Genomic DNA, 23,359 nt, shown 5'->3' with positions numbered 1-23,359 from the left:
TAAAATGCTACAGCCACTCTGAAAAGCAATATGGTGGCTCCTCAAAAAATTGAAAATAGAATCACCATATGATGTAGCAATTCCATTTCTGGGTATGTACCCAAAAGAATTGAAAGCAAGGTCTTGAAGAAATATTTGAACACCCACATTTCTAGCAGTATTATTCCCCGTAGCAGAATGGTGGAAGTAACCCAAATGTCCGCCAATGGATGAATGAATAAACAAAATGTGGTACATATGTACAACAGAATATTATTCAGCCTTAAAAAAGGAGGAAATTCTGACACACACAACAATATGGATGAACCTTGAGGACGTGATGTTAAGTAAGATAAGCCAGTCATAAAAGGAAAAATACTGTATGAGAGTTACAGACAGAACGCAGAGGGGTGGTTGATAATGTGAAGTTGTTGTTTAATGGATACAGAGTTTCTGTTTTGCAAGATGAAAACAGTTCTGGAAACTGGCTACACAACAATATGAATGTATTTGACACTACTGCACTGTATAACTCAAAAATGGCTAATATGATCAACTTAATGCTATGTCCATTTTACCACAATTTTAGATGTTTGTAATTTTTCAAAAAAGAGAACTACAACCATGGGCCCATGGAGTGTTTTGCCTGGGAAGCATCACCCAGCACACATGCATGGTGGAGAAACTACTTTAGACAATGGAGTATTGGGAAGTTGCAGAGTATTGCTAAGACCATCTTTTCTTACCCTCCTTTTTCTTCACCTCCTTCCTCATAGTCTATGTAAATTTATCACCAAAGCCCATTATTTGCAGAATCTTGCTGACTTGCCCTTTCTTTTCTGCCAATGCAATCTCCATCCTCTCATACAATCTACATTCTAAATCATCTCCTTGATTCTAGTTTTCCCTTCCCCTCCAATTCTTTCCTATGCCACTCCCATTCAAGTGTTTCTAAAAGAGTCCTTATCCCATGTCTTTAGCTTGTCCAATAAGATATTCCATGAGGACAAATTCCTCTTTAATGGGGAATTTGGGGTCTAACCTCAATACCCTTTATGAGCAGACCCTGTTTTCTGTTGCTTTCTTCCATAGACTTTCATCCTAACTGGAACAGATTCTTCATCAGTCTCACCTCTGTGCCTCATGCTAAATCTCGCCATCTTGAAATACAGTAGATCCCTGATTTCATGTATTTGAAAGCCACCTGTAGGGCCTATAGCCTGTCCTTATCTGTCATGAACCTAAGCCCTGCACCCTGGAGTGGAGGCATGAGTCACACAGCTAGGAGGGAACCTGCCATCCTCTGCATCTCAACATTGCCTTGGGGTTCTCTGCTTGTCATTTCAGAGGCAAAAACTCTCTTTGTGTTTGACTGTTTTGTGGAAGAAATTATCACGATATTGGTGTAATCAGAAGCTCACAAATGTCAGAGACCTATCAGACTTTCTTTTTCTTTTCCACAATTTAAGCTTTTCTTCCTCCGGGAAGCTTTTCCCAGGGACTCTGACACTTGGTGTTCTCTCTCCTTTGTCTTTTCCAATGGCAAGAAAGGAACCTCTGACCTGCAAACAGGTAGCATAAGCTTCTATATAATGTCTATCTGATATAGTTTCTAAATTAATTTATTTGAATAAACCTTATCACTTCAACCACAGTGTAGACTTTTTTGAAGATTAGAAACCAGATCCTCTACATCTCTTGCCTTCACATCACCAAGCACAAAACTGGACACATTGCAGGTGCTCAATAAATACCATAAATTGTTGATCTAGAAATAGTACACTAAGGTCTCAGAGCAGTATATGACAGCCATGGAGAAACAATGCTGTATATTGATCCTCCTAGAAAGACACGTGTCTTCAAGGAGACATGGCCCCTTTCAAACAGCTACCTCAGTTCTCTTTTACTGCCCTATCGTTTCACCAGGTTTCTCCTTTCAACTTTGAGAGTTGACTGACACGGGCTTAGGATACTCAATCATTCTGGAATTCTGTATCAGCATTGAATCATGAGTGGGGAAATTCTAAGAAATTTACTTCTCTTTTTCTTTTCATATTTTCCTCATTCCAAAGTGGAACTAAATCGAGGTTCCCTAGCAACCCAGGGCTCTGTGAAGACTCATTATTCTATAAAATCCCACCACCTTACAAACACAAAATGTTACATAGTTGCGCAGTTACCCTGGCTTCTGAGATGAAGAATATTATTGAAGTCAAATCTGGTGGCTATCACCCTCCATGGAACTCGGGGCAACACTTAGGTGCCTCTACCCAGGAAAGAATCTCTGAGAAATAGGTGGCAGGTTCTCTAGCAGCATAAGAAGAACCTTGACAAGCATCATCCGTCAGTCCTGACAGCAGTGGATGACTAGTCAGGAACCTGTCCAGGTAAGCCCACACCCTGGCAGGGCTCTGCTAAATGGTTCCAATGGCTTGGAGGTCTTACTGAACACTAGGGACTGATTTCTATCAAAAACAAAAATGAAAATGAGAAACAATCAAAATCAGGGCTCCTTCCAACCCTGGCTCAGTAGCCCTTTGTTTTGCATATTCTCTATGCAAGATGGTGAAATGTAGAGATATAATTAGAATATCAAGGCTAATGAAACTAATCATTTCAAATTAAGCCCATATACAACTGTGGCACCACAAAACTGCCTTCTCGTCCCTGCTATCTTGGAGAAACATCCCAGATGCACAGGAAAAATTAGCTGTCTTTTCTGGAAATTAAAATGATAAAATGCCTGATGCACAGAACATACTTCATAAATCTTAAGTGAGCCAAACAAGGCTTTTATCCCTGATAGCAATGTTTCATGAGCTGGACAATTGTCCCCAGTGTGAGGCAGTGAAGTCTGGCTAGCACCCTGCACATAGGAATATCAAGGCCCCTTTTCCCTTTCTGGCTTTGCCTCCTCAACCACACTCTCCCCTTTGTAGTATCTGTGTCACTAAGGAAACCATGGTAACATCAGTGCCTCTGTTGAGCACGGTGACCACTCAAAAGAGGGAGAGTGAGTTCAGCCTATCATCTGAGATCCGAGTATGATTGGGGAAATATCCTGAAATAGTCCATGATTGGAAGAAATGGATAGATTGCTAGAATAATATGCTAGATGGTAGTCAAATTACTAACTGCAGAATTGATTTGATAAAATTCTCATCATGTCTCCTAATTTAGGAGAAATATTAGGTCTGATGGATGGGTAAAATTCCCAGGTGAAAGAATTTGGTCTGTAAGATTTGGCAGCACCCTGAGGTTTGCCATATCTGATGGTCTGGCTTTAGAGGCAGCATCTAGTGAAGGCCCAGGTGTCCTTCTGACAACCTTTACCGCCTACCATTTTGTCCTTACTCATGTTGAATCACTACGCACAGGCTGTTGAATTCAGCTGTCTGTGGAAAAATTATACCAACCACATGGTTAGACAGAAGGAATACAATATATTGCTTAATTTGTATCTACAAAGCTAAGCAACATGGAAAAAAAAAACAAGCCTGCTCAGTCACTTCCATGAGGACAAATGAAGACACTTCAAGGTAACCTTAGACCAAACACATATTAATCTATAATCAGATGCCATTCAAAATAATAAGAGACATTGACTTGAATCTTAGAGCTGATGTAACTGAGTGTGTCACCTCGGTATTCATCAAGTAGGGGGTTGTTTATTGGGAGGGCTTGGGCTTGCCAATCAGAAGTCATGGCTGATTCTAGGACTTCCTTGTTCTCTTTCTTCAGGTCAGTTACTTTACTTGTAAAAGTGTACTCCTTCTTAGTAGCTATCAACTCCTTGGTAGAGTTATTTCTTTAACTTCTTTGTATTCCTTCCACTACAAAATACAAACCCTTGTTCATAGTTGGACTCTGGTAAATATTTTCTGAAAGAACAAATGGATGAAAGAAGGATGATTTATGATATGTCCCTGGTTGCTGGAAGAATGGAGAAAAAATGTATCACCTTGAAAAGTTAATAGATAATAAATACAAGAATTTTATTTGTAAAAAGTCAATAGATAATAAATATAAGAAGTTGTATTCATGATAAGTAGATGTTACTATTTTATCCATGTCCCAGAGAAATAAATGTGTCCAAAGAACATTTATTTGACCAATTCAATCAACTAACCAGAAATTCAGTTGAAACATCAGTTTGACAGGTATTGACTGAAGTGGCTGGGTAGTGTAGTTGATCTCACTGGCCCTTTTGAGGTCCACATTTTAGTGGTGACCCAGTATTCCTCTCGGAAACCAGAAGGAAAGGAAAAGGGAGGTGAGGCTTTAGCTATGCCATGATGTGGTTTCAGAGAATATTGGATGAGAGCTAGTAGACCTGGTTTCTCCTCAGTCTTGGGGAGGGGCTTCCTGGCCATTGCTATGTGACCTCCCTCTCAGGACAGCACACTGAGAAGAGACAGGGCAAAGAGCTAGTCTGGAAGAGAGTGGACTATTGTCTGCTGATCCCAGATCCATGCCATTTTTCCATTCCTTCCTCTGTACTGCAGTCCACTTGCTAGAGGAAGGCTAAAAGATAGGAGGAAGAAGGCTTTTTTGTCTGCTACTGGTAGAGCCACCAATAACAATAGTACTGAGATCAGCAACTATGGGCTCTGGCAGCTCCATGGGTGACACTGAGCTTTAGCGGTGTCAGTCCTGGTTTCACCAGCATCAAAATGTGGTATCCGGGGTTCCTGGTCAGAGGGAACAGCATAGATTCCACTGTAGCAATGGTAGCAGCAGTAGCATCTTTAGAAACTCAGCAGACAGTATGGGCTTGCAGGTTTCAACCCAGGTTGAAAAAACCCAGCTTCCTGATCTCTGGGGCGCATTTCCCTCTCTGTGTGCTTCCCCAGTCCATCTAACACCTTTGTAACCTTCTTTCTCCATTAATTCCTTCTGTTTGAAACATCCAGAATAGTTTCTGTTTTTCTGTCTAGATAATGATTGATACACCTCCCATGCCCCACCTCTCACCCAGGACAGGATCAAAGTGTTAGGGGAGCCACAGCCTGCTTCACCTACAAAGTAAGATAGAAAGACAACTGAACAGTACCACACCTTACAAAGTTCAACCCCATTTTGAAAATTAGGAAATGTGATAAGCCACCCTTAAGTCAGCCAGATACTGGGGACATGTATTCACAGTGGTGCTGTGAGATCCCCCAGGAGGACTGAAGGATTTATCCCACAGAAGCTGGAATGTGCTCCCAAAAGACCATCCCCAGCTGTAGGTCCTCTTCAGGATTTGTCTAGGCTTATGAAAACTAGGCAGAGGCAGCCCCCACCCAATGACTGATCAACAGGGAGTTATAAAGGCCCAAGCTCATATTCCAACAATGAAGTGCCATACCAGCTCCAGAGCTTCCCATGGAGTTAGCTGAGACCTTTGCTGGGACTACATCACAGCTCAACTTCTCCCTCGTCCCAATCTGCCCACTTCCCTTCTCTTCTATGGGAGTTTATCCCAAGAGCACTCCCTAATAAGCCGTACATACACATCTCTGCCTCAGAGCCTGCTGCCAAAGAGACATATATGTGTGCTGGAGCTGCCACAACAAAGTGCCACTCACTGATGAGGTGGCCTAAACAGCACAGAGTTATTGGCTTACAGTTCTGCAGGCTGGAAATCCAAGATCAAAGTGTCCACAGCATTGGTTCCTTCTGAAGGCTGTGAAGGAAGGACTTGCTCCAGGCCTCTCCCCTTGGCTGATAGAGAACTGTCTTTATGTTCATATGGCAGTCTCAATGTATATAGATCTGTCTCCAAATTTCCCCTCCACCGACCTTTATTTTTTTATTTTATTTTATTTTATTTTATTTTATTTTTGAGACAGAGTCTTGCTCTGTCACCCAGGCTGGAGTGCAGTGGTGCAATCTCGGCTCACTGCAACCTCCACCTTTCAGGTTCAAGCTGTTCTCCTGCCTCATCCTCCCAAGTAGCTGGGACTACAGGCACGCACCGCCACACCCAGCTGATTTTTGTATTTTTTTTTTTTTTTTTTTTTTTTGAGACGGAGTCTTGCTCTGCCGCCCAGGCTGGAGTGCAGTGGCCGGATCTCAGCTCACTGCAAGCTCCGCCTCCCGGGTTCCCGCCATTCTCCTGTCTCAGCCTCCCGAGTAGCTGGGACTACAGGCGCCGCCACCTCGCCCGGCTGGTGTTTTGTATTTTTTAGTAGAGATGGGTTTTCACCGTGTTGGCCAGGATGGTCTCGATCTCCTGACCTCGTGATCCGCCCGTCTCGGCCTCCCAAAGTGCTGGGATTACAGGCATGAGTCACTGTGCCCAGCCCAAATTTCCCCTTTTTGTAAGGACGTCAGTCATATTGGATTAGGGTCACCCTAATGACCTCATTTTAACTTGATTGCCTCTATAATACCTTATCTCCAAACAAGGGCATGCTGAGGTACTGGGGGTTAGGACTTCACCACATAATTTGGGAGGGTTGGGGGGAAAAAATTCAACCCATAACAGGACCCAAGCTGCAAACGTATCAATTTTCTTTTCAACTAGGAGGCCATTGACACGGATCTGCCAGCTTTCTAAGCCTTTCCCCAGATTTAAGCCCAGTCACATCAAGTTGCCGTATTAAAGGGTCTGCCTACTCAAAAGGAGAAAGTGCAAAAGATGATCAGCAAGGTTAGTTATGGGTTCCCCAACACAGGCTGGCAATATTTTAATCAGGAACGACAGAGTCTGGTTCCCAGGCTAGAGGGAAACCTGAAATGGGGCATCTATTGGGAAATATGCATTTACGGGGAAGCTATTTATTACACACAGCTGGGTGATGAGAAATGTGGCTGAAACATTCACCTCTGGAAGGGTGTCTGGCAGTCTAACATAATTAGGCTCTTATGTCCTTTGTTCCCAAAATTAATAACAGTATGACAATGAATAAAGGTGGGAGGAGGAAGGTACAGGCAAACAGATGATAGATTTTTTTTTTTTTTTAACTAGAAAAGGAACAATTTTATTTTTCTCTTCTTCTTTTTTATTTATTTTGAGATAGAGTCTCACTCTATCACGCAGGCTGGAGTGCAGTGGCATGATCTTGGCTCACTGCAATCTTCGCCTCCCAGGTTCAAGCGATTCTCCTGCCTCAGCCTCCCGAGTAGCTGCGATTACAGGCGCGTGCCACCACACTCAGCTAATTTTTGTATTTTTAGTAGAGACAGGGTTTCACCATGTTGGCCAGGCTGGTCTCAAACTCCTGGCCTCAAGTAATCCACTGGTCTTGGCCTCCGAAGTGCTGGGATTATAGGTGTAAACCATCATGCCCAGCCCTATTTTTTCAATTTACTGATAGAGTTATCATGGCATTCCTATGTTTTTCTCCGCATACACATTGCCTTGGTTTCAAGCTGAAGATGCAAAGATGCACTGCTGTAGAAAGCATTGTCACGGTAAAATGCCTTGAGAGTCAGCATTTTGTTAGTGGGGGCAGGGCAGCAGGAAATGTGGGCTATAGAGAAATTTATGCATGAATGCTTAAAAGCAACCTAAAGCCAGCCTGCACTTTGGAACTCAAGTTGGTGTTACAGTCTGTATCTGGAGCCATCAAAACCATGCTGGGATGGGGCATTTGAAGGAGTACAAACAGGCAGGGTTACAATCTGGCCCTGGGCCCTAAATCCCAAGAACACTGGCCTCAAAAACATCAGAAAGCAATGGAGGTCTGAGAATCAAGTGCAAATGTGCTCATGTGCCAAGAAAACCTAAGACGGCTATTTTCACAGCATATTGGGGCTTGGCCAGGTTCCAGAAACCATCAGCAAAGTAGCCTGCCCTGATACTTCAAAGGAAGAAGTCGTACTGATAAATCCTGCCCACACTTTCCACCGCACACACTTCATCTTGAGGTATATAATACTACAACAATGAGTCACTGGGCTGGAGCCTGAGGCCTGTCCACAGGACAGAAAGAAAGAAAAAAGTCTCTCACATCTGTTGTCTAGGGCAATTCCCCTCACTCTTCAAAACTGCATAAAAACAGAATAATAAAAACTGTCACAGGACAAATGAGTTATGGCCTGGTTTACCTGTACAGTGTCCCTTAGTAGAACTATGACAAAGTTGGCCCACCATTTTTCTTCACCACATTTTATCACATTTTGATAAAATTCATCAGACAGGGAGGAACCAATCTACTTTATTCCTTAGATTGCGCTCAGATATCTCAGGAGGACTTTAAACCATGAGACAAGCTGAGAGCTTTTCTTTAACATACTCACACACTCATACCTTTCTCAGGAGATCTGAAACTTGGAAAGCCTCTGTCTTCTGAATTGTATTCAGTATAAATGAAAATTCAGCATATATTCACAAGAATACCCAAGGTAAAAAATATCAAGCCTAGGTGTCATGGACGAGAAGAAAGCAACAAGGGGATGCCGAGGTCAAGAGTAGGGCCTTTGCTTCTTCGTGGGGGTTGGGCAGGGAGAAATCATAAAAATTCCTTTGCTATAAATTCTGCAATGTCTGGACTGCTCGTGGGCTGACTGGCAACTTGGTCAGGCAATCGACTTTTCCCATCTGGTCATTTAGTGAGGGTCTGTGGAGAGACAGTGGAAATCGTCTACATCTTTTGCTGGGTAAGACAAGCAAGTCAACAAATGCAGTGACTGCAGAGTATGCTGGAGGCGAAAGTCTTAAGAGACCTTTGTTTAGATGTGTGCATGTGACCATGTTTGCTTTGGGGCAGTTTTTTGGGCACACAGACACATCTCCACCCACTCGTTTACCCCTACCCCACTCCCACCCTTACTTGCACCCCCACCTCACTCTCTTCTTAAGACTATAGTTATGCATAACCGCTAAGAGTAAACACTTTTCAGAAGACCTACACAAAAATCCTTTTCCAAAGACTCTTCTTGGTTTCAGGTGAGTACTCATTTTCCTTTCACTCAAGTTTTTGTTTGTCTCCCCCAGGGTACCAAAGGCAGTCAGATGATGCTCCCTGACAGCATCTGAGAGCAAGCCTCACCACCACCTCTGTCAATAAAAAAGAAAACGGGGAGCCGCCAATTCGTCTATTTAAAGATGCCAATAAAATACTGCACAGAACTTTAGTCAACAAGACTATTTCAGAAGGGGTGGCCAACAGTGTGGCCTTTCACTGGCAAGGGCCACCTTTGTCATCACTTAAGAAATAAAACCTGCCAAGTTTTCTGTGAGGCTCTCAATAAATCTTACTGAGTAATTCCATACACATCAGCCACCCTAACTTGAGGAAAGCCCACTCGGTGAGCATTATGTTGATTTACCAAGATAAGGAGCCTAGAGTTTATGGCAAGAAGTTCTTGAGGCCCCTCAGGGAGTGTCAAACAGTCCAAACCATGGGCAGGGGAGGAAGAAAATTACAGCTCTCCTTCAACACCTCCAGATCCCAGGATCCTGCCACCTGTCAGAGCAGAGGGACAGTGGGTGCTGGCGTGGCCCACAAGATGCCTCCAAGGAGAGAGGCACTGAGACAGGGGTTGTACTGGGGTTTCTAAATTCTGGGAGCTGAGAGTCAGTCCAGGATACACACTGGGCTTCCCATTGCCTAGCCCTGAAACATGGCAGTTGTGGTTAGCTCTGGTGAAGCAAAAAGACCACCAGATTGAATTCAGAAAACTGGTTCCAATTCTGCTAACTCTACCACTTACTGCTTTTTAGAACTTGAGCAAATTACTTGATTTTTTTCTGAGCTTCATTCTTTATACAGTTCTTATGATGACTAAATAAAAAGATATTCAATATTAATAGGTAGTTTGTTAAGCATTTCCTGTAAGCCAACAACAGTGCTAAGAACACAAATACCCTAGTGTTCAAATAGGAATTGTAAAGGGTGGAGACTGAGTAACTTGCCCAGAGCCACACAGTTAAAACATGGCAGATATCTTATACATATTTTGGTTATTTTATTTATCGTTTTAGAACCACAAGAACACCTCAGCTACCACTGTAACATATGATTTTTTTAAATCCAGTGCTAATTTTATTTTTTGGTTGTTTGTTGGCAGAACACAAAACTTATAAAAAGCTTCACCCAGGATAGCCATTGTTGTGTGATAAAGTTGGGAGATTGATTACAATGGCAGTGACATTGCGATATTATTTTTGTTTTGTGTTGTTAGTGGCCAGATCCTTTACAAACACCTGGAAACTAGTGTGGCTTCTGGTTCTAGCTATTTGGTAACAGCTCTGAGGTTGAATAAATTGGAGGTGAGAATGTGACAGTGAAAGATGGCTTGGGAACACCCAGGGTCTAAAATAAAGCTTAGAAAATACACCACGCCTTTATAGAGAAAACAGATTTCTGTTTTATAAGGGAAAGATTGGCAGGAATTCCAGGCCAGCTGCCCCCAAGAAAGAGGTAACTATTTAAGCCAATAAGGTTTCCATCTACACAAGCGCCCAAGTGGAAACCAGCCAACCAGCGTTAGCAGTTCTGTGGCAGAGAATCTCTGAAATCACCGCTGTGTTCTGAAATCACAGAACAGAGGTCTCCTAAGCTTGCCCGGCCACTCAGCCTCAGAGAGCCTCATTTCTGCTTCTCTAAGATGTAGGGATTACACCATGCAAAATGGGCTAACCAAAGAATAGATTTCTTTGAGGTTTCTTTCTGTTCCAAAATTCTGAGATTCTTAATTATGTCGAGGAAGCCACTTCAAAGCTACTTTAGATAAAATAATCAGAATCCAAAACAAAGTTCGACTTCAGCCAAGCATAATATTCCTGACACTTTACACCAAGCTTGTCCAACCCGTGGCCTGCGGGCCACATGCAGCCCAGGACAGCTTTAAATTTGGCCCATAAACTTCCTTAAAACATTATGAGATTTTTTTTTTTTTTTTTTAGCTCATCAACTATCGTTAGTGTTAGTGTATTTTATGTGTGGCCCAAGACAATTCTTCTTCCAGTGTGGCCCAGGGAAGTCAAAATATTGGACACACCTGCTCTGCAGTGTGTATTTTCTTTCATAGTGTCTTAAAAGGAAGATATTTCAAAATCCCTACATTTTTCTTCTTTTTCTTCTCCCTCTCCTCCTCCTTCTTCATCTTGTTTGCCATCATTATCATCATGATCTTACTTAGGGTATTTGTTTAATGTGTTATGTTTTTACAGAAAGTGCCTTTTGCAAGCCACTGCTCCTACTGACCTCATAGTGGAAAGTAAACTGAGTGTCACAGAACTCCAAGCATCCTCACACGTGTACTGAACAGGAAAACTGTGGAGTGCCTGCCCGCCAATAGACCCAAGGGAAGGGGTTCTTGCTAGGTTCAGATCAGGTGACTCTCCTTCCTCATTCACAGATGATTGGTCTGAACCCTGTATTAGTCAGGGTTCTCTAGAAGGACAGAATTAATGGAATATATATATATATATATATATATATATATATATATATATAAAAGCTTATTAAGTATTAACCCACATGATCACAAGGTCCCACAACAGGCCATCTGCAGGCTGAGAAGCAAGGAGAGCCAGTCTGAGTTCCAAAACTGAAGAACCCGGAGTATGATGTTTGAGGGCAGAAAGCATCCAGCATGGGAGAAAGATGTAGGCTGGGAGGCTAGGCCAGTCTCTCTTTTCATATTTTCCTGCCTGCTTGTATTCTAGCCGTGCTGGCAGCCAATTAGATACCAGATTAAGGATGAGTCTGCCTTTCCCAGCCCACTGACTCCAATGTTAATCTCCTTTGGCAACACTCCCACAGACACACCCAGGATCAATACTTTGTATCCTTCAGTCCAATTAAGTTGACACTCAGTATTAACCATCACAATCTAGGTGTGGAAGTCTGACCTCAGAGCAGCTCCTCTCTGAGTCGGCCTGACACAAAAGCCGAGCCCAACACAGACAATGGGGATCAATGGAAGCACTCAGAGTCCCTCTCTAGAAGAGTCTAAATGAGAATCATACAGATATTCATGAATTGAAAAGTAGGAAGGAAACAGAAGCCCAGAGGCCTTCAGCAGAAGCCTAGAGCAGCAAAAGCCACAGGCAAGAGGAAGCCTGGGAAGGCAAAAGCGAGGGGAAAGCCTGCAGTCCTAGACAGCTAAAACTGAGTGACATGCAGAAGAGCAATGAGATACTCGTTGTGCAGTGGCATAAATAGTAGAAAATTAGAAAACTCCTGCTGCTGTAGGACCACAAGACAAGCCAGCCTCCAGAGTTGCTTCTGATCCTGTATAACCTCCTAGTTCCTGATGGACATACCATTCTCCATAAGTCTTGGCTTACAATTCCACCATGAGGTCTGGTACAGATTTCTGCCTACATGTATCCACCAATGAATCTCGATTTCTTCACTGTAACCTGAGTCAGTCTCTCGTTCTGATCATCGAAAAGGCCTATTAAGTATAAAATGCCGTATGGACTTACTGTCTGAATAATGACTCCTTAACCTGTTCACAACTCCACTAACATGGATGCTTCTGTTCTGGGAAATTCCAGGGTTTGTCTTCTGTTTTTATTGAAATGACCACTTGCCTGTTTTTCAAATGCTCTAAACCTTTTATTTCCATAATGCCTTTGTACTCTGTCATGTATTTCTCATACTGTCTCTAGCCTCTCATAACTAAAAGTACTGATACTATTACTTCAACTAACATTTTACATTGGTACTTTTCCAGATTTTTCCATAGTACTTTTCCAAGTGATTTCACCTACATTATCTCTTCTGAATCTTGTAATAGCCTTATGAGGTAACAATAGTAATTATGCTACCTGATATTTACATGGTGTTATATAATTTAATAACCATTTCACACACAGAATCTCATTTGACCAGATCCATTTAATGAAGGTGTGGAGTATTTTTCTCATTTTACAGATGAGGAAACTGGGTTCAGGGATGACAACGAACCCATGCAAGTCCACACAACAAAGAATGATTTCTTCTGGCTGTCACTTCAGTGCTAAAATGCTCTATAGTTTTTCTCTCTGCCACAGACACCCAGGAGCTGCTCTTACCTGTGTTCCTGTGGCATTGGAGGGTGTCTCTTTTCTTGTCTTCATTAGGTCAAGGGTCTTTTAGGTTTAGCGTGCACATTGATGTGACTGGGGTCTGCCCACGTGATCTGGGAGTAGCCATTTAACAAGAAAATCACCTTTGTCTTCCATAGGTGCACTAAAAATAAATTGATCATGTTAATTTAGCACCTAGAACTGTTTCTCTCCAGTCCCTTGATTTAATATAGATGTGTTCCAGAACCCAGCTACCTGAGGCTGGGCTTCGCTTGAATACAGAGGGCTTTTATTTTTCAGCACCAGGAAACTGATTCTTTCAGCGTTGCGAATCAAACCAGCCTGCTGTATAATACACATTGTACCATTACAGCTTGTAGGACGGAATGTTGAGATCATTTTAGCTTGAGAGAGAAAGAGAAAGACTCAAAATATAAATTGTTCTTCATTTTTATCTATAACAAATGTGGTTGCTCTAATGATAGCACATGAAGCGGGTTGTTTTATCATTCCTTAAATAAGACCTTGACATTCAGTACCTCATCTTCCTGTCATTTGAAAGCCAAGAGAGTTTAAATTGTGTTCACCCTAGTGTCTGTTCTTCCCAGGCACGCAGATGGCTGATGCAGTTTATAATGGTAACTCTGGTGATTAGAGCAGCATTGCACACATAATAAAGCAAGCAATATGCAAACAGCATGAGCTGGATTCTGGAGGGCTCCTCCACAGGGTCTGAACTACTGCAGAGCAAGGCATTTAGAAAAAGGGTGGCAAATTCATGGCCATGGGCTCCACACTATCAATCAAGGCTTTCTTGCTGATAATAGATATATAGCTTCTGATTCTTTAAAATATAGAATTCTGGGTGCTTACTTACCAAACAGATCTGACTACAAGACAAAACTTACTTGCCATTTAAATATTAGATGATCCCTAGCAAACAAGACTGCCAAGGATTGATCTTGGTCCCATGACTAATGGACCCCATGACCTGGTCCCACGACAAATGAACTCCATGGCCCCTGCTGTAAAGGTGACAACTCAAATGTGTCACCTTATATCACAAATGTGCACTCGACACTTACGGCCCCATTCATATTGGGAACTACATTTACACTGATTCAAGGGCCACACTCCAATAATACTGGACAGTGGTTCCCCAACATATCACATGGATCCAAACCTCTGCGCCCTTACATACCCTGTTCCTTCTGCCTGGAATGTCCTTTCCCTTCTAGGTGACTTTTAAATCCTCTTTGACATTTCAAGACTTCAAGATTAAACAATAGCAACTATCCATAACTCACTTCCTCCCTGGGTTATCTGCCACCCTTCCCCAACCCCTGCCAACTCTGGGCTAAGTGATGCACTCCTCTTCTGTGCTGACCATGTACTTTGGACATTCCTCTGTCATTCACTTATCACACTGACATTATTAGTATTCATATTACTACTTCTGTATCTGTCTGCCTAATAAAGTACAAGGCCCTTGAGGACAACAACACTGTCTTATTTATCCCCAGCACCAAAGTCAATGCCTAGCACATAGTAAATGCTCAGATGTGTGATAGAAAAATACATAGATTAATATGTGAAAAATAAAAGAAGTGGGTACGTAATAAAAGGCAAAGGCAATCCTCCATGTGTTCATGTTTGCATCATTCAGACGCAACATTTCCCACTCCCCTTTAAATTACAAATTTCTGCACGAAGACACTTAGGCTTCCTTCAGTGTATTAGTTAAGAGTGCATGTAGCTGCACAACAAAAAAACCTGAACAACCAGTTTAAACAAGCAAGGGTTTATTTTCTCACATAAGAAGTCTGGACCAAAGTGGCTGCTGATATTGATTCAGTGGTTTGCCATTATCAGGACTCGAAAATTCTATTCAATTATCACCTCAAGATGTTTCCCAAAGCTCTGGAGGTAACTCCAACAGTCAGAACAGGAAGAAATGATAAGGGGGTTCCAGCTACATCTGCCTCCTCCCCAGGCTTCTGCTCATATCTCATCAGCCAAAACCAAGTCACATGATCAGGGGATAGTCTCACCCCCAAAGGTGAGGGAGGCTGGTAAGCTGAAAGGAAATGATTCGACTGACTTGGGCCAGGCGTGATCCATCACTAGGGCTGGGCACATTGTCTCCCAAACCAAATCAGAGTTCTCTTGGTAAGAAAGACAGGAGAACTAGATATTGAGCAGACAACTAAAGCATATGCGGATTCAGAAAATAGCTCAGTGCTTTAAAAATAAAGCATTACATCAGAATGCAAAAGAATCAACATTCACCACTCACTGTGAATCTTAAGGTTTCTCCTTAAAGACCCAATGAGCATGCCGTCAGGTGCCCTCCTGACTGCCCCACCGCCAGGACTGAGGCTAAGACCATGGCTTTGCAGCAATGACCTCACTATGCATTCAGCACAGATCTCTGAAACAGGAAGCTCACCCAGATGTACTCAACTTCTGATTTTATGATATTACAACAATCAAATATCCTGTTCATTCAAGGAGAATCTCTGGAAAGGTGCTGATACACTGCTGGTGGGAGTATAAAGTGACACCAGCATTTTGAAAAGCAGTTTGACATTTTCTAGTTGTTCTGAAATTATACCCAGGGCTTAATTTATAGAGGTATGACTGAGTGACAACACAGAGAAGCTAATGCCACTGTAGAATTTATTACTTCATTTCCCAAGAGAAGGGGGCACACTCACCACGCAGGGCCACATGGGAAGCATGGGTACGGTCAGGAGGCAGAAGACAGGAGGTAGGGGAAAGCTGGGGGCACAGCCTTTATCAGGGTTTCCTTGAAAAGGGAAGGCGGGGTGGAGTAAACAGTTTAGGATGAGCTAGTTTGAATAGCCTCTATCAGCCCTTGGGTTACAGGGGTGGTCTTAAGTTGCCTGGACGTTGGCCCTGGGATAACTTAGGGCAGAAGAAGTGTTGGCTTGGTGTGTGAGAGTTAGATAAGGAGGGCGGTTGGGACTATAGATCCTGGATTGCTTTGGCTTGTATATGAAAATTATGCTTTCTGCCAAGCACTTTGCAATCTCTAGGAATTGGCTAACCCTGGGAGGGGCAGCATCTGCCTGGATCTGCAATGCCTCCAAGTGCCACAGAATCAAGAACACAGAAAATAAGAAAAAAACAGTTAATATACTTGGCCCTGTGATGAGTGGATGCCAAACAGACACACACAGAACACTAGTCAAGTTGAAGACATACATCTCTATGATCCAGCAATTCTATTCCTACATAAAAACCCTAGATAAATTCAGGCACCAGGGAACATACCCAAATGTTAATACTAGTTGGGTAAATAAATACCCAGTGGGGGTGGGTAAACTGTAGCATATTCATACCCTGGGATGCTAAATGGCAATAAAAACAAATCAACTAGAGATGCACTTAACATTAATGAAGCTCATAAACAATATAGAGTGAAAGAGGCAAAGATACAAAATAATATCTTGTATATGATTTTCCTTATCTAAAGTTCCAAAGCAGGCAACACTAAACTATAATGCTTAGAGATATAGAGGTGGTCAAAATGTAAACAAAGTTGTGATCACCTTAAAAGTCAGAATAGAGTGCTTTCCCATGGGAGATGAGGGGTTGTTGGGGGAAAGTAAGATGAGGGTTCCTGGGTACTGATGATGTTGCATCCTTTGAAATAATGGTGTTCATTATTTGTTATACTGGACTTTTCTGTATGTATGCTATGGTTAATGATTTTTAAAGGGGTAAAAGAAAAAAATATAGTTTATAGTCACTAAATGTGATTTATTAGGTACATAACTTCCCTTTATCAACGTAAAGCCTGCTGCTATAGTAGAAGGGTAAAAAAATATATAATCTTCTTCTGGTATACCATGACTACTGTAGCATAAAATATATGTTTATGAAAAATAGATTGACCTGGTGTTTTTTTTTTTTTGATGACCCTAAATTCTCACATTGTCTTGTCTGCCTGGAGCCAGGCCCTCAGAAACATGGTTGCTAGTGTTTGCATTCTCCCTCCTGGGTCACCTTTTCCAGAGAGGCAAATTTGAAAGCTGTTTCTGGAAGCCAGCAATGGCTGGCATTATGACCACATATAATTTTTTATATTTTTTATGTAAGGAGGAATTACAAACTTCTTGAAGTTGGGAGGCAAAGAGACACATCAAGGATAATTACATCCTGCCTGCTTTGGTGGCCCCTGTGGCTGGAACTAGATATGGTGCCACTTCTTCATTTCCCATCCTAAACCAGTGTGCGCTGCTGCTCTGTGTATGAAACAGCGACCGGGGCCCTCCGCAGGCAGCTGCTTCTGGAGGTCGTGTGAAATTAGTCTGATATCCCTGGCGCCTCAGCACCTTGGCTCTAGGGTCCATGATACGCTTCAGTGTACAGGTAAAAATTACATGCTCAGAGCTTGAGATTTGCTTTTGGCTGCTTATTTTGTAAGCACCAAAGATCAGCATTTTATGGGAAAGCTCACATTCTCAGCAGGGATGGAGGCTAAGGGGAGTATCTAATCAGCCGAGTGGCTTGAATTTTTGCCCTTGAACCAAAGCAGGTAGCAAGGGAGATGTGAGGCAGTACCAGGACCACTCTGAAATCTTGATGAAAAATCTAATTGCATAGCCAAGTGCATTACTCTGACTGGAGTTGGCAAGATGCCTAGAGGGTAAAATGCTGAAAGTAGGGGCAGTATGGTAAAGGTTTTTCTGTTCTGTTTTGGTTTTTGGTTTAATTTCTGGAAGATTTACTTATGCTATTAGATATTGTAGCGTTAAAGTGAAGAAATGTTTTTTTTTGTTTTGTTTTGTTTTTAAATCTGCTAGGAAAACAAAGAAAAACAGGGATATACAGGGAAACAGATTTAAAGAGAGATAGAACATGAAGGAAAACAGAGATGGAGAGAGTTCCTAAAAGCAGAAACACACGGAAAGACAGAGGTTCGTGTTCTGACAGTGGACAGGAACTTTCCTTGCCTTTGTTCATTCTGGGGGGTAAATATGTCAAGTTAGAACTCTTTGCACTCTCCAGGTTAGTACCATACTTAAACCCATTTAATTACTGTGATGGATTGCATTCTTACCACCAAAAACCTTGTTCTCACTCGCCCTAACTACTAATGGGCTATAAATAGGGCCTTTAAAAAAGAAACCATGTTTGATGTGGATTGTGTTCACCTGTGTTAATGACATGCTGGGGAAATAGATTAGCTGCTGTCTGCCCATGACACTGCATCATGCATTTTACTACTGACCTGGCCTGGCCCAGTCCAGCAAGACGGAGGGCACTGCCCTGACTGTATACAAAGCCAAGCTTTTATCATGAAAAGAAACATCTCCAGTGAAGTAGAGCATTTATAGCAGGACAGAAAGAGCTCCAGTTATTGTTTGGTAAGCAGTTGAGTCCTAGGAGACTCTTCCAGGCGATGAGCAACTTCAGCTGGAAATAACTAAACAGCTCTAAAGGGAAGGGGGGCTAAGGGGAAGGGGAAGTAATGAGCTCCAAGCCACAAAAGAGTTAGAGCATAATTAACTCCCCAGTGGTCGCACTGATGGTGCAGCAGTGCTGTCCAACCCTCCCGGCGCTTCCTCTTCAGCTAGAATTAAAGTTTAATTCAGTCTCAAAAGGTCATTAGGAAAAAAGCACTGCAACAGGAAGAAATCAATGAACTTTACGGAGAAAAGATTACAACGTGGCTGCTCCTTCCTCCACAGTTTGCAGAGTGGGCTGACTTTAAGGTGCAACTATTGGATCGTCTGAAGCAGACTGAAGGAAGTCTAAGTCTGGGCCATTTGGGAAAGGAAAGGATGGAAATAGCTGCCTGATGCCTGGAGAAGCTATTTGTTTTGACTACTGCTGCTGCTATTTTCCTTAAGGTTGGAGCTCACAGGACTGTGGAAAATCAATGCCCTTAGCCGAGAAAAAGTATTTTCTTTAAACAACTGGGAGGCCCCGTGCTTTGGCACCTACGTGCCTTTTTGGGTGTTCTGTGCTCAGGACAGGGAAACCTATTGTCAGTGGCCTATCTCCCACATTTCACACCCACAGCAGATCATCCTTAATACCTCCTTCTCTATTCAACAAAGTTATTTCTATCAATAATTGGAAATTTTAAAAATAATGTGGCCAGGAAAGGCAGTGAAAATTTTTCTTTATTATATTTTCGTACATATAGCCAGCCTTGCAAGAAAGAAAGGAAGAAAGGAAGGGAGGGAGGGAAAATTTATTATACATACATAAAAGGGAAAGGCACAACTATTTAATCAAGGGTTTTATATCCACCTTACAGCATGAGCTTTGATCCTTTCTTTACAATATATTATTTTATATAAAGAATTGTCCGGTGACTTCTAAGTAAATTTTAATAAAACCAAAATGTCTACAAAAAATACAAGTCAGGCAGCTGTGAAATCATGCAATTGTGGTAATATTTTATTTACTGGATTTATTATTTAGTTTTAAAAGGAATAATTATAATTTTAAAATAAGAGTGCATTTCCATTTTAAAGCTATGATTTACATTCAGTAAAATATTTTATGTATGAACTAAAATTTGCACTTAACAAAAATTTCATACTGTACCAATTTTCAGTGTTTCACTGTTTCAAATTTTAAACACAAATAAACACTCAAAATGTTTCAGTGTCAGAAATGAGGTAATTCAACTTCTGTTTGTCTTTTGCAATCATTTTTTTTTTTTTTTCAAATCTATTATAGGAATATTCAGCACAATAAGCATGGAAGAAACAAATGGCAGGCAACGCGAGCTCAAAGAATTCCAAGCCATTATGAACTGACTCTTCAAATAAGCGCTTATTTTCACATAACCAGGAAGTTTCTGGATTAACTGCCATATAAGACATATTTATTAAAAGGTAAATAATTTGGCCGGGTGCGGTGGTTCACGCCTGTAATCCCAGCACTTTGGGAGACCAAGGCAGGCGGATCACGAGGTCAGGAGATTAAGACCATCCTGACCAACACGATGAAACCCCATCTCCACTAAAAGTACAGAAATAGCCAGGCATGGTGGCGTGTGCCTGTAATCTCAGCTACTTGGGAGGCTGAGGCAGGAGAATCACTTAAACCTGGGAAGTGGAGGTTGCAGTGAGCCGAGATTGCGCCACTGCACTCCAAAAAAAAAAAAAAAAAGGTAAAGAATTACAATGTGCTGATTTGAAGCCTATAGAGTACTAAAACTCAACAGTAACCACAGCTATCATTTAACATTTAGATCATTAAAAATTTTGTCAGGGAAGAGTTTTGATTATGACATTATTTAGAAGTGGGGGTACATGGTGCTAGTAAAAAACAGATCTCAGGGGCTGTACGCAGTGTTTCAAGAGGCCAGGCGTGGTGGCTCAAGCCTGTATCCTAACACATTGGGAGGCTGAGGTGGGTGAATTGCTTGAGCCCAGGAGTTCAAAACCAGCCTGAGCAACATAGTGAGCCCACATCTCTACAGAAAATACAAAAATATATTGTGCATGGTAGTGCATACCTGTAGTCCCAGCTACTCAGGAGGCTTAGGTGGGAGGATCACTTGAGCCTGGGAGGTGAAGCCTACAGCGATCTGAGATTGCGCCACTGCACTCCAGCCTGGGCGAAGGGAGTGAGACAGTGTCTCAGGCAAACAAAAACCAAAAACCAAAAAACAGATCTCATTTTAGTTGATTTGTCATTGTTTTGCAATTCTTTATAGATCTGCACCCCTATTGCTGGCACTGGGTGGAGCTCCCCATGCCATGCCCTGCCCTTGGCACTCTTCTGCCTGTTATTCTCACCCATGACCCCAGAGCCAGGGAGAATCCCACCAATGCAGCCCAGGGCACCTCCGATAACATCTGACCAGAGTGAGGGGGAAGAAACGCACGAGGCAGGTGTCTCATTTATGGAAGTGCTCCTCTGGGTCAAGCCCTCTGCCAATAATTTTCATGCACAATGGCCCTTCCATTCTCCCCAACAATTCTTCAAGGGAGGGGTGATAATCCCAGGATTTGGAAACAAGGAAAAGCAGACTGCAAGAAGTTAAGCGACCTCCCCAATGGCCCGCTGCTCATAAATGGTAGTATCGGAATTAAAACCCAGATGAGGCTGCTCAGGACTGAGGTTTGAGTTACCCCATGAAGGTGAGCACCATGGAAAATGGCCTGGAGTTCCCTGGCTGCGTATAAATGTAGGAAGACGTGCTAAGGGTACTACCGCTCTCGGTAGAAGCAGCACACTTCTCTAGGGCTCTTTCCTGAATTCAAGTAATCACACCTCGCACACAAACCCACTGCCAAGAAAGAGCTTTTATTTGACTCAGGAGGTAGAAAAAGCTTCATTGAAGGGTTTCTAAGCTTGTTCTCTTTCTTCCTTCCTTCCTTCCTTTTCTTTCTTCCTTCTTTCCTTCCTTTCTCTTTTCTTTCTTTGTTCATTCTTTCTTTCATTTTTCTTTCCCTTTCTTTTTTCTTTTTCTTTCTTTCCCTTGTCCATTCCCCTTTCCTTTCTTTATTTTTCTTTGCTTGTTTCTTTCATTTCTTTATGTTCCCCTCTTTTGCTTTCTCTGAATTTTTGTGTCTCTTTTTCCTTCTTTTTTATTTCCCTTTTAACCCACTTCCTTAACATCTGTATCTCGAGTGAAATTGTTGGAACTATCACATTAAGTTTCAGAGAATTTCTCATTTGGGACCTTGCTTATCACACATGGCTCCAAGGGGCTGATGGATTCCTTTTATGTCCTCTTTACTACTAAAGCTTATGGGGAACATCTTGTGTCTCTCTCTCTTTTCTCTGCTACATTAAAAAATGATCCTCCAGCTCTCCACATGGTCAAAGTTTGAATGAGGTCTTGCTTACTGGTTAGTATTGATTAGTACTTATTTATGACTGGTATAATATTTTTCCTACAGAGTACAAATTGCAATTTGCAGTATCAGACCACAGAAAGCTTTGGACTACATAATAAATGCAAGATTTGACAAACATGAATCATGTTCTTTCTTCTCCTCTCCACTTTTAGGCAGAGCTATTTTGTGTTCTTTTGTGATCTTGCCTTTGAATATGACCAGGGGCAACAAGTTTAATGCTCGCCATCTCAGACTACTGGGGGAAGGGCTCCTCCCCACTCACCAATGTGAGTGGCATAATGAGAGCTAAGAACAGCCCGGGGCCATGGGACTGCTACACAGCAGAGCCTTCCTTGAGTTTGTCTCCTCTGGAGGCATGTCCTTGACAATCTTCATAGCAACAAAACAGGTCAGTGAGGAAGGGAGAGAGCAATTGAGGGCTTTCTTTCCTTGCATAGCTGGCAGAGCAACAGGTGTCCTTACTATTATTTTCATTTTTTACCTATTTACCTAGTCAAAACACATAAGAAGAGAATAAGCATCTTCAGAATAACAAAAATGTATCAGTTAGGATTAGGTTCCTCTGCATATAACAGTAGCCCACATAAGTGACTTAATGATATACAAATTTATTTTTCCCCACATAAAAGAGGTCTTGAGGTGGGCAGCCCCAGGCTGTAATGGAAGTTCCACAGTTACTGAAGACTAGGTGATTTTTTATCTTTCTTTGCCATCATACTTAGCATATGGCTTTCATCCTCAAAGGTCACCTCATGGTCCAAGACAGCTGTTGGAATGCCAGCCACCATTTCTGCTTTTTAAGAGAGAACCAGGAAAAAGGGAAAGGCAAAACACGTAGCTCTCCCAGTTGAGGCAGGATTCTTGAAGATTTCTGGAAACCCAACAAACAACTCCTACCTACAGGAGGCTAGGAAATATGTCTCTGTTTCTAGGCCCATCATCAACCAGAATAAAATCAGAACCTGTGAGTGAGGAAGGAGAGAATCAATATTGAGTAGGCATCCAGCAGTCTCTGCTCCAAGCGAGGTGCCAGTCCCTGAGCTAAGAACTTTATATACATAGCCCTGCTTCTTCCTCAAAATACCTCCACTAGCCACAGGCCATCAGAGCTACAGAAGTCTCGGGAATTATTAATCCACCAACCCAATCTGATTTTAACTAACTTTGAGTAGAGCTTTAGCATTTACAGAACTATGCCCCAAATCTCATTGAATTCTCAAAAACACTCCCTTAAGGTAAATATTATTCTTAACTTGATTTTCCAGTAGAGGAAGTTGAAATCTAGAAAGATTTAAGTGGTTAGCTCAAAGTCACATGGCTAATTAAAGGCAAAACTGGTACTAGAACTCAGATCTCCTGGTATCTAGCCCAACATCTTCCTTCCTTTCTTTCTCCCTTTCTTTTTCCTTCCTTCCTTCCTTCCTTCCTCTTTTTCTTTCCTTTTCTTTCCCTTTCTTTCCTTCCTTCCTTCTTTCTTTCTTTCTTAGAGATGAACGATACAGAAAAGTTCAGAGAATATTATAAATGTCAAACCATTACTCAACAAATGCTGATGTTTTTGTCATTT

The 23,359-nt window shown here is 42.1% G+C and overlaps 1 long non-coding RNA gene across 2 annotated transcripts; it reads left to right on the top strand.

The window, feature by feature from the left end:
• Positions 1 to 2,094: 2,094 nt before the first annotated feature.
• On the top strand, positions 2,095 to 21,097 carry LOC103223114 (uncharacterized). Of its 2 annotated transcripts, none has more exons than XR_012092841.1 (5): positions 2,095 to 2,366; positions 4,917 to 5,004; positions 6,491 to 6,616; positions 19,658 to 19,815; positions 20,643 to 21,097. It is a non-coding gene; the product is annotated as an uncharacterized lncRNA (long non-coding RNA). The 2 variants fall into 2 exon arrangements; XR_012092840.1 differs by lacking the exon at positions 2,095 to 2,366 and adding an exon at positions 3,009 to 3,518.
• The last annotated feature ends 2,262 nt before the right edge of the window (positions 21,098 to 23,359 follow it).

This window comes from Chlorocebus sabaeus, chromosome 4 (assembly GCF_047675955.1).
Source record: "Chlorocebus sabaeus isolate Y175 chromosome 4, mChlSab1.0.hap1, whole genome shotgun sequence".
Classification (NCBI taxonomy): Eukaryota; Metazoa; Chordata; class Mammalia; order Primates; family Cercopithecidae; genus Chlorocebus; species Chlorocebus sabaeus.
This window is presented reverse-complemented; position numbering and strand designations above follow the sequence as displayed.